This window comes from Chanos chanos, chromosome 6 (assembly GCF_902362185.1).
Source record: "Chanos chanos chromosome 6, fChaCha1.1, whole genome shotgun sequence".
Taxonomy (NCBI): domain Eukaryota; kingdom Metazoa; phylum Chordata; class Actinopteri; order Gonorynchiformes; family Chanidae; genus Chanos; species Chanos chanos.
In genome coordinates this window covers 40,478,883-40,490,620 of record NC_044500.1, presented here as the reverse complement: position 1 = coordinate 40,490,620, position 11,738 = coordinate 40,478,883, and the positions used below count along the sequence as shown (strand labels likewise).

The window sequence follows — 11,738 nt, the reverse complement described above, 5'->3', positions numbered from 1 at the left end:
CCAACATTTTCTTCTTTCCTGTCAGACCCTCACTGTAAAAGAAGATGAAATCTACCCTATGAATCCTCCAAAGTTTGATAAGATTGAGGACATGGCCATGATGACCCACCTCAGCGAACCAACTGTGCTGTATAACCTCAAAGAGCGTTACGCAGCTTGGATGATCTACGTAGGCACTTAAGAATTTCACAGTGTGAAACATTCATACTGCAGTATGCTTAACCATGTGTCAGAGTGATTAAAACAATTTTGTGGTCGTGCACACTTCCAGACCTATTCTGGGCTCTTCTGCGTCACTGTGAACCCCTACAAGTGGCTCCCAGTGTATGATTCAGCTGTTGTGACTGCATACAGAGGCAAAAAGAGGGTTGAGGCCCCACCCCACATCTTCTCCATCTCTGACAATGCCTATCAGTTCATGCTCACAGGTAAGAAACAAGCGACTGCATTCACACCACAAAACTGCAGTATTGTTACAAGTATTTGCTATTAAATCAACACTTGAGAAAAAATTTAAATGGCATTCTTTGGCATGCACACAAACCAACAAATTTGTCTTGTATGATCATATTGCCTTTTTCTAGATCGTGAGAATCAGTCAATCCTGATTACGTGAGTACTTGTTAGAACCTAAACATTTTTGCATGTCATAAGATAGATAAAAGGAATATGTCTTGTGCAATGATGGAAGCTCTTCTGCGTAAAACACTGGACTGAAATATTACATGAGTTTAGAATATCTTTCACTCCTAGTGGAGAATCCGGTGCAGGGAAGACTGTTAACACCAAGCGTGTCATCCAGTACTTTGCAACAATTGCAGTGTCTGGACAGAAGAAGGCAGAGCCTGTTGCAGGAAAAATGCAGGTTAGTAAATACCCATCTGATTACATTTCTAATAGAATAGAATATCTTTTATTGTCACGTAGGCACTAAAGCTTAAGAGGATTCTACTGTCATTTGTAGGGGTCGCTGGAGGATCAAATCATTGCAGCCAACCCACTGCTGGAGGCTTATGGTAATGCCAAAACTGTGAGGAATGATAACTCATCTCGTTTTGTAAGTAACAATGTACTCTACATATTCAAAATTTGCCTAAAAACAGTTACATCTCTCTGAAATTACACTAAATGTTACACTCCAGGGTAAGTTCATCAGAATTCATTTCGGAACAACTGGCAAATTGGCCTCTGCTGATATTGAGACATGTAAGTGTATTGGTCTAAGTCTCCTAAAATACTGTGGTCACTATTAGAACGCTGATTCGTTAGCTCACTATTTATAGCTAATCTAAAATGTTCATTTTAATCAAACTCAACTCTCTAGATCTGCTGGAGAAATCAAGAGTAACTTTCCAGCTGTCTGCTGAAAGGAGCTACCACATCTTCTACCAACTCATGACTGGCCACAAGCCTGAGCTGATTGGTATGGCATGTTCAAGACTCAGACTAATCGCTTATATTTGAGTGACAACCAAATTAAAAAGTGTTTCTTTTTCAGAGGGACTACTCATCACAACCAATCCATATGATTTCCCCATGATCAGTCATGGTGAAATCACAGTGAAGAGCATTGATGATGTTGAGGAGTTCATTGCTACAGATGTAAGAAGAAAAAATTTCCCTTTTTAGTAAAAGACAGATCACAAATCTGCATCTAAATTATGATCATACTCATGAAAAATCTGACAAAATCCTCTTAGTGCTTCAGTTTTTCTGGACCTGTACAAGCAACCTGTGATACAGTTGTCTCGGTGAAGCTAACTGAAAGCAAAACCCCTTTTAACCAACGTCTGCCATTTTTTTCAACAACTGATTGATTGATTGATTGACTGACTGACTGACTGACTGACTGACTGACTGATTGATTGATTGATAGATTGATTGATCAATTCATTGATTCATTCATTCATTCATTCATTCATTCATTCAGTCATTCATTCATTCATTTATTCATTCATTCTGTGCCTGTGGAAATTTTACTCTTCTTGAAGAAGGAAAAATTTTCAGTTCCATTTCTTTTACATGTTGGTCATACTCTATGTACAACAGACTGCTATAGACATCTTGGGCTTCACTGCTGATGAAAAGCAGGGCATCTACAAGCTGACTGGTGCTGTGGTGCATCACGGGAGCATGAAATTTAAACAGAAGCAAAGAGAGGAGCAAGCTGAGCCTGATGGCACTGAGGGTAGCTCTGAATATATTATCATCAGCATCACTAGTATCATTGTCGTTGTTCTTGTTGTTGTTGTTACTCAAGACTAAATGCATGAAATGTTTCAGAGGCTGATAAAATCGCCTACCTCATGGGTCTGAACTCAGCTGATCTGCTTAAAGCTTTGTGCTACCCCAGAGTGAAAGTCGGGAATGAGTTTGTCACCAAGGGGCAGACCGTTCCACAGGTGAGCATGGAAAGAGCACTAACAATCATGTGCAGATGCTCTAAAGGTTAATGAAAAAAGTAAACAATATGTTTTTATTGCAACTGCAAAACAGGTGCACAATGCTGTTATGGCCCTCTGCAAGTCTGTTTATGAGAAGATGTTTTTGTGGATGGTTGTCCGCATCAACGAGATGTTGGACACAAAACAGCCAAGGCAGTTCTTCATTGGTGTGCTAGACATTGCTGGATTTGAGATCTTTGATGTAAGCATATAGTTCCTTTTGTTCCATGTTAATACACTTCTACAGACATTTTGTTTCGTGCATCTCATTACAGTTTTCTTCAGGGTCATTCACGGAACATGAAAAATTTTCCGAAGGACTCAAAAACACATTTGACCCTTTTTCAACTTCTTTTGAAACATTAGTTCAACACCTTTGAGCAGCTGTGTATCAACTTCACCAATGAGAAACTGCAACAGTTCTTCAACCATCATATGTTTGTGCTGGAGCAAGAGGAGTACAAGAAAGAAGGCATTGAGTGGGAGTTCATTGACTTTGGTATGGACTTGGCTGCCTGCATTGAGCTTATTGAGAAGGTGAGTGGACTACTTGCTTATAAAACTTATATCAATCTAAAAGAACAACCTCTTATACCTGTAAAGTGTAAAATGCAATAAAATAATACCTTAACCAAAGTTCTGTTCATTTAATAGCCAATGGGCATCTTCTCCATCCTTGAAGAGGAGTGTATGTTCCCCAAGGCTTCAGACACAACTTTCAAAAACAAGCTGTATGACCAGCATCTTGGCAAATCTGCATGCTTCCAGAAGCCAAAGCCTGCCAAAGGCAAACCAGAGGCCCATTTCTCCCTGGTGCACTATGCAGGCACTGTCGACTACAATGTCATCGGCTGGCTGGACAAGAACAAGGATCCCTTGAATGACTCTGTCGTGCAGCTGTATCAGAAATCTGCAATGAAACTCCTGGCTTACCTCTATGCTGCTCATGCCTCTGCTAGTGGTATTTTGAGAAATCAATCAAAGTATCAGGGTATCTGCTGCTCTTTTTTTCCATGACATATAAATAACGGAATTAAAATGCATTTTGTGCCAACAGAGGGTGGTGGTGGCAAGAAAGGCAAGAAGAAGGGTGGCTCTTTCCAGACAGTATCTGCACTGTTCAGGGTGAAGACACTTAATTCACTTAAATATGGATCATGTTGAAAAAAATTATCATGCTACTTAAAATAAAAACTGAGTATGGAAAAGATCAAATGACACTATTTTACAATTCCACAGGAGAATTTGGCCAAGTTGATGACCAATCTGCGGAGCACTCATCCTCATTTTGTGCGCTGCCTGATTCCTAATGAGTCCAAGACTCCAGGTGAGTACTGACCATGAAAAGACAGTGATCTGACATTATCACACAACAGTTTAAATCCTTTCAAAAACTCAAACTCAAACTCATGGTTGGAGAGAAATCTGCAAAACATCTATTTGAAATTCTTTTCTCTCTTTAGGTCTTATGGAGAACTTCTTAGTTATCAGCCAGCTCAGGTGTAATGGAGTACTGGAGGGTATAAGAATCTGTAGAAAGGGATTCCCCAGCAGAATCCTTTATGGTGACTTCAAGCAGCGGTACCTTTACATTCTTTTGGACACAATGTGATATCTTGTCTTTCTGGACCAAAATACTTAATACTTTTGTGTGAATAAATGTCTTTAAAGAGGTGGAAAATGTTTTAAGTAAAACAAATTTAATAAGAGGTAGTACAAATAAACAACATCTAATTAAAATTTCAAATAAGCAGTTCAATTAACCATCTCTAACTATCTCACACAGTATGCATCATTGCCAAGTACATGTGCAAATAATGTTTTTTCCTTATGATTTCAGATATAAAGTCTTAAATGCCAGTGTCATCCCTGAAGGACAATTCATTGACAACAAGAAAGCCTCAGAGAAACTCTTAAGCTCCATTAATGTCGATCACACTCAGTACAAGTTTGGACACACAAAGGTAAGGACAGCCAATCTATCTCATAATAAGTAAGACATGACAAACTTGTAAAATATTCACTGTGTAATGCATTCCTTTATGTTTTGTTGAGATATGTCACACATTATGGACATGGGTGATGGGGTTTCATTGAAACAACTCAATTATCCTTGAATTTTGTGTATTTTTGTAATGTCTCTGTCTGAAAATAGGTGTTTTTCAAAGCTGGTCTGCTGGGTACCCTTGAGGAGATGCGAGATGAAAAACTGGTTGAGCTGGTTACCATGACTCAGGCTCTGTGTCGTGGCTTCCTCATGAGAACAGAGTTTGTCAAAATGATGGAGAGAAGGTACAATACCATTCCTAAGTTCATCAGTGACTAAAATCTGCATTCTGTGGACTAACTTCCCTGTCTTGTCTTTAATAGAGAGTCCATTTTCTCTATCCAATACAACATCCGCTCATTCATGAATGTGAAACACTGGCCATGGATGAAGTTGTACTTTAAGATCAAGCCTCTTCTGAAGAGTGCTGAGACTGAGAAGGAAATGGCAGCAATGAAGGAGAACTATGAGAAGATGAAGGAGGATCTGGAAAAAACATTAGCCAAGAAGAAGGAGCTTGAAGAGAAGATGGTGACACTTCTGCAAGAGAAAAACGATCTGCAGTTACAAGTCGCAGCTGTGCGTAATCAAAGAAACCTTTGAGTGGAAATGTCACACTGTCTGCTAGAAAACCCCTAACAGGCACATAATTAACTTGAAAGAATTGACACCTACTTCATTATTGGGATTTATATCCTGTCTCAATTTAGGAGGTTGAGAACCTATCTGATGCTGAGGAGAGATGTGAGGGGCTCATCAAAGCTAAAATCCAGCTTGAGGCAAAAGTCAAAGAGACTACAGAGAGACTGGAGGATGAGGAGGAAATTAACGCTGAGCTGACTGCTAAGAAGAGGAAACTGGAGGATGAGTGTTCTGAGCTGAAGAAAGACATTGATGACCTAGAGCTTACCTTGGCAAAAGTGGAGAAGGAGAAACATGCCACAGAGAACAAGGTGAATATTACACCAAAATTATACTTTAAAAGCTCTACATGCTCGTTTATTCCAAGGTTGAGAAAGGTCAAACTGACTCATGAAACAATTCTGGACAGGTGAAAAACTTGACTGAGGAAATGGCCACTCAGGACGAGAGCATTGCTAAGTTAACCAAGGAGAAGAAAGCCCTCCAAGAGGCACATCAGCAAACACTTGATGATCTTCAGGCAGAGGAAGACAAAGTCAATACTCTGACCAAAGCAAAGACAAAGCTTGAGCAACAAGTGGATGATGTGAGTGTCCCATCAACATCAAAACAATGTTCGTTTTCTCCATTTGCGTTCAACATCTTTGCAAATATCGTTCTCCCATCCTTCGCAATAGCTTGAAGGGTCCCTTGAGCAAGAGAAGAAGCTCCGCATGGACCTTGAGAGGGCCAAGAGGAAGCTTGAGGGTGATCTGAAACTGGCACAGGAGTCCATAATGGATCTGGAAAATGACAAACAGCAGTCAGAAGAAAAGATCAAAAAGTAAGCTTTGGAAGTCATTAAAAACAACATGTGGACTCAGATACACAACCAAAAATTCACATCTGTATTTCCTCTGTATTTTCAAAACAGGAAGGACTTTGAGATCAGCCAGCTTCTAAGCAAGATTGAGGATGAGCAAACTCTTGGTAGTCAACTGCAGAAGAAGATCAAGGAACTCCAGGTAAATGTTTCATTTTTCTATTCTATTTCTAGTTTGATTCTCTTTGAACATTCTGTGCAGTTCATACACTCAAATCAATAAGCACATAATAAACCTGTGTGAACTTTAGGCTCGTATTGAGGAGCTGGAAGAAGAGATTGAGGCTGAGCGTGCTGCTCGGGCTAAGGTTGAGAAGCAGAGAGCTGATCTCTCCAGGGAACTTGAGGAGATCAGTGAGAGGCTTGAAGAAGCTGGCGGTGCCACTGCTGCTCAGATTGAGATGAACAAGAAGCGCGAGGCCGAGTTCCAGAAACTGCGACGTGATCTTGAAGAGTCCACCCTGCAACACGAAGCCACCGCCGCTGCTCTCCGCAAAAAGCAGGCAGACAGCGTGGCAGAACTTGGAGAGCAGATTGACAACCTCCAGCGTGTCAAGCAGAAGCTGGAGAAGGAGAAAAGTGAATATAAAATGGAGATTGATGACCTCAGTAGCAACATGGAGGCTGTGGCCAAATCAAAGGTTTATGAGTGGAAAACATAAAGAAAAACTTTTAATCTGCTATATTCACATGGACTGGGCACTAAATATATCTGATTTCTCCTTGTTTCAGGCCAATTTAGAGAAGATGTGTCGAACACTTGAGGACCAACTGAGTGAGCTAAAAACTAAAAGTGATGAGAATGTTCGCCAACTCAATGATATGAGTGCACATAAAGCAAGATTACAGACGGAGAATGGTGAGTGTTAAGAGGCAGTGAACAGCACCTCCGATACCAGTTTTAAATGTCATTAGAAACTAACATCTCTTTTTACCTAATCAGGTGAATTTAGTCGTCAACTTGAGGAAAAAGAGGCACTCGTGTCACAACTGACCAGAGGCAAGCAGGCTTACACACAACAGATTGAGGAGCTAAAGAGACACATTGAAGAGGAAATCAAGGTAATTACTGCACCAAACTAGAAAAACTTCCAAAAAAATACACAAAACACTTAATATAATTCATCCATTTTCTGTTTTTAAGGCCAAGAATGCCCTGGCTCACGCAGTTCAGTCTGCACGTCATGACTGTGACCTCCTCCGAGAGCAGTATGAGGAGGAGCAGGAAGCCAAAGCGGAGTTGCAGCGTGGAATGTCCAAAGCCAACAGTGAGGTGGCTCAGTGGAGAACAAAATATGAGACTGATGCCATCCAGCGTACTGAGGAACTTGAAGATGCTAAGTAAATAACAAAAACATCTCAAACAAAAATTCGCCAACAGATATTCATCAATGATTGTTTAAAAATATATGTTAAGTATGAACGTAATTGAGAATAATTAAAAATACAACAATAACTAGTAATTCAAATACATTACACATTGAATAATTTAAAACATATTGAAGAGATATTTGTAAAAAAAAAATTCTTTTAAGACAAAAATTAAAACTCACTCCACTGCAGGAAGAAGCTTGCACAGCGTCTGCAGGATGCAGAGGAATCCATTGAGGCTGTGAACTCCAAGTGTGCCTCGCTGGAGAAGACCAAACAGAGACTGCAGGGTGAAGTGGAGGATCTCATGATTGATGTAGAGAGGGCCAATGCATTGGCAGCCAATCTGGACAAGAAGCAGAGGAACTTCGACAAGGTAAGAAGTGGAAGAGACATTAAACAAAGGCATGTTAGTATGCCAAAATGTGAGAACTGCAGTTTTGATGGGATGAACTGCTACTGCTAGGTCCTGGCAGAATGGAAGCAGAAGTATGACGAGGGCCAGGCAGAGCTGGAGGGTGCCCAGAAAGAGGCTCGCTCTCTCAGCACTGAGCTCTTCAAGATGAAGAACTCATATGAAGAAGCTCTTGATCACCTGGAGACCCTGAAGAGGGAGAACAAGAACTTGCAGCGTATGCTATTGAGAAATCATCGGTCAAGTTTTTCTTTTGCAATCCACACATGACATACACTCATTCCTGACATTGTCATTCTTACAGAGGAGATCTCCGACCTGACTGAGCAGATCGGTGAGACTGGAAAGACTATTCATGAACTGGAGAAAGCAAAGAAGACAGTGGAGACTGAGAAAACAGAAATTCAGAGTGCCCTTGAGGAAGCTGAGGTGATGTAGACTCAGGGTTTCTTACATTGGTTTGGTATTCCAGCCAACTGACTTTTTGAATTTTGAAGAAGTTTTCAGATCAATTTGTTGCAATGTAATTCTCTTTCCTCAGGGTACACTTGAACATGAGGAGTCCAAGATTCTTCGTGTCCAGCTTGAGCTCAACCAGGTGAAGGGTGAGATTGACAGGAAACTCAGTGAGAAGGACGAGGAAATAGAGCAGATCAAGAGGAATAGCCAGAGAATCATTGAATCCATGCAGACCACATTAGACTCTGAAGTCAGGAGCAGAAATGACGCCCTGAGAGTCAAGAAAAAGATGGAAGGAGATCTCAATGAGATGGAAATTCAGCTGAGCCATGCCAATCGTCAGGCCGCTGAGGCACAGAAACATCTGAGGAATGTCCAAGGACAGCTCAAGGTTGGTTCTCCAAAAAATCCTACAAAAGCCCATTTAGCAAGTGCATTATTCTCAGAATCTCCAAAACTATTTAATTACCATTTTAGGATGCACAACTTCACCTTGACGATGCAATCAGAGGACACGAGGACATGAAGGAGCAGGTTGCCATGGTGGAGCGTAGGAACACTCTAATGCAGGCAGAGATTGAGGAGCTGAGAACTGCTTTAGAGCAAACAGAGAGAGGTCGCAAAGTGGCCGAGCAGGAGCTTCTAGATGTCAATGAACGTGTGGGACTGCTGCACTCACAGGTAAAATAGAAAACAAATGTACAACATGCAATACAAAAAAGCTTTGTTTACAGTGCCATAACAGTGGTATAGAAAAAAGGACATCTTCCAGAAGTAATTGAATAAAAAACATATTTGGCAACATCCCTTGTATAGAACACCAGTCTCATCAGCACCAAGAAGAAGCTTGAGGCTGACCTTGTCCAGATTCAAGGTGAGGTGGATGACACCATCCAGGAAGCAAGAAATGCAGAGGAAAAAGCCAAGAAAGCTATTACTGATGTAAGTGAAAAATCCCTCTTCCATTCAGGCAAATTTTTAAAACTTTGGAAATTATTCTAAATTCAATGAAGTGAATCACAAGGCATTTATGTATATATATTAATACCTTTTGAAATCTGTTACTCTAAAAAAATAAAAAAAGGCTGCAATGATGGCAGAAGAACTGAAGAAGGAGCAAGACACAAGTGCTCATTTGGAGAGGATGAAGAAAAACCTGGAGGTCACAGTCAAAGATCTGCAGCACCGTCTGGATGAGGCCGAAAGCTTAGCCATGAAGGGTGGGAAAAAACAGCTCCAGAAACTGGAATCCAGGGTAAACTACGAATAAAAAATACCATTTGAACAACTGGATCAGAGGGTTCATACAGTAAAATGAAAATGAATATTACTCTGATATTACAGGTGCATGAGCTAGAGTCTGAGGTCGAGGCTGAACAGAGACGAGGAGCTGAAGCTATTAAAGGCGTCCGTAAATATGAGAGGAGAGTCAAAGAGCTCACTTACCAGGTATATAGGCCTAACAATGCATTCAATAATAGTTTCAAAATTAGACAAGTTCCAGGCTGATTTTCTCTTCATATTTACAGACTGATGAAGACAAGAAAAATATGATTAGACTACAGGATCTGGTTGATAAATTGCAGCTGAAAGTGAAGGCTTATAAGCGACAGGCTGAGGATGCTGTAAGTCTGACTCTCTGTACTCTGCAACAATATTTCATAACATATATGAAGAGTAGTGATATACAATAAAGAAGAGTACCACAGTCATTACATATATCCATGAACATTTTAATTCCCACCCCAAAGTGCTATCCAAATGTTTGTCTTGTTCTTAGGAGGAGCAGGCCAACACTCACCTGTCCAGGTACAGGAAGGTGCAGCATGAGCTGGAGGAAGCTCAGGAGCGTGCTGACATCGCTGAGTCTCAGGTCAACAAGCTGAGAGCCAAGAGCCGTGATCATGGGAAGGTACAGTAGAAAGAGAGTTAGGAGACAGTTCATCATTTTTACATATTTATTTGACTGAACATTTGATGATCATAAGGATGTTGACCATACATGATGAACATGTCTTGACTGAAAATTTTTCAGGTCAAAGAGGCAGAGGAATGAGAGACAAGATCTAGACAAGTGACCTCGCCAGGGAATCATACAATATGGGCTCCTTGTGAAATATCAGTCAATAAAGAAAATAAAGTGAATAATTTCAATGGTTATCAAGTCTTTCTTTCTTTCTTTCTTGTTCCTTATTGTCTATTTCAAGCATTTAAATGTTAATAGAAATAAAAGTCGTATACAAATACACTAGCACTCATACACCATTCAAATATACTTCTTAGAAAACAAATTTGTGTTAGCTTCTGTCATAAATGCATGGGAGCAGGGTGGCATCCTGATTCAACATAACACAGAAATACTTTTGAATTTTCACAAAATATCACTTGAAGTTGTAAATGTTACCCTGCAAAAGTTCCCAAAAAGCATATGTGTCATTTTGAAATATCCAAGATGCGTTTGATGGCTGCATCAAAGACAACCTATGACTGTATGTTATTATTTCGAAACAGGATTTTTTTTTGTAGGTAGAACTCCACTAGCAGATGACAGTTGTGCAGAAACACACAACAAAACTGCCCTTTTTTCACCCCTGTATGCATTTCAATATGCTGAAAGTTAGTCTTTATCTATGCATGATGTGCCTTAGCAAAGGAAGAGCAGAAATTCATTAAAACACTCTCTGCACAATCTATAAAAATTACCTGTAGCAACGAGGTCAAAACCATCCACCAAATCTCCCTGTTTGTCGTAAGACAAAACATCCTCCTCGGATCTTCCCTGATCGCTAGATGGGGCCAGTGTTCAACTTTTTGTACATGTATAAAAATTTTAACATGGTGCAACAGTATGTGCAGAAACCTCAAGAGGCACATGTGCCTTGTATGTACAGTAAGTATGATATCCATATAAAGATATATATCAACAATGCATCGCTATAATATCATTGCAAAAACATCAAAACACTAAAATAAAAACACTTGATCTCCAGTTCACTTTAAACCCAAAGACATAGTTTTGATACTGTCGTGAATCTTCTAGATGTACAATTACTACACTAAAGGCACTGTTAGGGTATGTCAAAAAGGTATTGGAGCACAACATATGCTGCAGCAAATCATTTCAGATTTGAAAAGCACTGCAAATCAGGCACAACATTTCCCTTAACCACATAATGAATGAACAACCACCACTCTCTAACCTGGTATCTAAATGTTTTTCTTTCCCAACAGCATTTTAAAAATATTGTCATTTTATATATTTAAAAGAAACACTTATTGTCTTGTCTGAAATCTGAGGACTATCAAAGTGTTGTCCTTTCACAAATTATTGAACTGTTTCCAATGTGCAGTATTTGCTTTCTGTTAGTAGTGCGTGAGACCAAAATTACAGAATAACAGAAACATTCGAGACCCATATTACAATCCGCTTTCACAAGCAATAACCAACTTTAAAACACAAGATTCCAAAATACCAAAAAAAAAGAAGAACAAAGTTGT

General features: G+C 39.9%; 1 pseudogene; it reads left to right on the top strand.

Moving 5' to 3' along the window:
* The first annotated feature begins 19 nt into the window (after nt 1–19).
* Nucleotides 20–10,173, top strand: LOC115815414 (myosin heavy chain, fast skeletal muscle-like; annotated as a pseudogene).
* Nucleotides 10,174–11,738: the final 1,565 nt, after the last annotated feature.